The sequence below is a fragment of the Arvicanthis niloticus genome, chromosome 9 (genome assembly GCF_011762505.2).
Source record: "Arvicanthis niloticus isolate mArvNil1 chromosome 9, mArvNil1.pat.X, whole genome shotgun sequence".
Classification (NCBI taxonomy): Eukaryota; Metazoa; Chordata; class Mammalia; order Rodentia; family Muridae; genus Arvicanthis; species Arvicanthis niloticus.
In genome coordinates this window covers 14180952-14183218 of record NC_047666.1, presented here as the reverse complement: position 1 = coordinate 14183218, position 2267 = coordinate 14180952, and the positions used below count along the sequence as shown (strand labels likewise).

The window sequence follows — 2267 nt, the reverse complement described above, 5'->3', positions numbered from 1 at the left end:
CCTGAAGCCAGGACTAAAACTTTGAGACCAAATAGTGTTAACATTTTGAATCAGTCAGTTAAGGTGGCAGTCTGAAGGACATCCAGAAAAAAGCATAAAAGAAGAAATCTCGGGAATATATTCGTCACAAAAAGATGAAATAGGATCTCTGGGTGGAGTAGAGACTACACAACAGATTAAGAAGCACATCTTAGCCATGAGGCTGAGGCACAACAAATGGGCATAATTTGGGGCAAACTGGAAGACAGATGGAATGACAATTAAAGCCTGAGGTTTAAGGATTCTAACCTTTCCCCAGATCATTGCAAGGATGGCAGATAGGACAGACTCCTTGCATGTGTGGGACTAGGTGATCATAGGCAAATTTAGAGCCTACGGCAATCCAACCAAAGGATCCTCATTGCAAAGTCTGTAATGGCCAATCTTGAATATCAACTTGATTAGATTGCAAAGTAGCTAGAAAAGAGATAGACAGAGAGAAAGAGAGAGAGACAGAGAGACAGAGACAGTGTGTGTGTGTGTGTGTGTGTGTGTGTGTGTGTGTGTGTGTGTGTGTGTGTAAAGGTATTTTCAGAAACTATTAAAAAAGGAGGGAAGACCAGGCCTTAATGTAGGCAAACAAAGGCCCTTCATGAAATCAAGAAAGAAAGAAAGAAAGAAAGAAAGAAAGAAAGAAAGAAAGAAAGAAAGAAAGAAAGGAAGGAAGGAAGGAAGGAAGGAAGAGAACATATGCCACTACCACAGGCATATGTTCACATTTATAATTCCCAACCCCTCTCCTGGCTATCATGAGGTGATATCTCTGCTCCACAATCCCTTTTCACCATGATGTTTGCCTGACCATAGGCTAATCCATAATGGAGCCAGCCAACCATGGGCTAAAACCTCTGTAACCATAAGACAAAAGGAGCCTGTCCTTGTTAAACTCTTTTCCCCACGTTATTCAACACAGGACAAAATAGATAGCTGAGTCTTTAAATCATAGGCAGAGACGACCTCTTCCTGCATTCTCACGGTTGGTCCTATTCCTGAGACCTGTGGCTCCACCCTGCTGATAGCAAGATGTCCTCAGGAAATGCAAAAATTGGGCATCCTGCTCCCAACTTCAAAGCTACAGCTGTTATACCAGATGGACAATTCAAAGATATCAGCCTAAGTGATTACAAAGGAAAATATGTTGTGTTCTTCTTTTACCCTCTTGACTTTACTTGTGTGTGTGTCCCACAGAGACCGTTGCTTTCAGTGATAGAGCAGAAGAATTTAAGAAACTTAACTGCCAAGTGATTGGAGCTTCTGTGGATTCTCACTTCTGTCATCTGGCATGGATTAACACACCCAAGAAACAAGGAGGATTGGGACCCATGAACATTCCCTTAATATCAGATCCCAAGTGCACCATTGCTCAAGATTATGGAGTCTTAAAGGCTGATGAAGGTATCTCTTTCAGGGGCCTCTTTATGGTAAAGGTACCCTTCGCCAGATAACAATAAACGATCTTCCTGTTGGTTGCTCTGTGGATGAAGTTCTGAGACTAGTCCAGGCCTTCCAGTTCACTGACAAACATGGTGAAGTGTGTCCAGCTGGCTGGAAACCTGGCAGTGATACCATCAAGTCTGATGTCCAAAAGAGCAAAGAATATTTCTCTAAGCAGAAGTGAGCGCTGAACCATTTTTCTGCCAGGCAGCATTGAGCAGCCAGAAGAAAGTCTCTTGTACTCTACTCATGCTTATACACATGATGCAATGATTCCAGATAAGCCTTTTCTACAGGACTGGATGTAGGTAGCCTTTCTTCCACGATTGGTAATGGTCTGAGCTGTGTTTTGGGCAGACCATCTTATATCAGTCACAGAAACCAACCTGTTAATTCTTTTTTTTAAAGTACCTATTAAACATGAATTCTGAAAAAAAAATCATAGGCAGAGTACCCAAGTGCCTTTGTGCTAGTGCCTTTGTTGTATGCACAAATTTCTATAGCCAACTAAGTTGACTCTAACACTGCACCTCAGATGAGTTTGCTTAGCTATGGTTTTGCAAGCTTATCTTAATGAGATGCTGTGGGTACCAAGAAAGGACTGAGAAGAACTAGACATCCAACTCGGTTCTCTGAGGTTCTAAATAAAAATTCTATAAAGAAATGCCAGCCCCCTAAGTCTGGTCAGGCCTAGAGACACAGTCTGTGAGATTTCTCAGTCTCTCTGCTCCCTTCTATGCATTCTGTCACTTCATGTCTTTGCCAAGTGGGAAACTGGAAAAAAATCTCCTGAC

The 2267-nt window shown here is 42.1% G+C and overlaps 1 pseudogene; it reads left to right on the top strand.

Annotated features, from left to right (window-relative positions):
* Window positions 1-996: 996 nt before the first annotated feature.
* Window positions 997-1716, top strand: LOC117715295 (peroxiredoxin-1 pseudogene; annotated as a pseudogene).
* The last annotated feature ends 551 nt before the right edge of the window (window positions 1717-2267 follow it).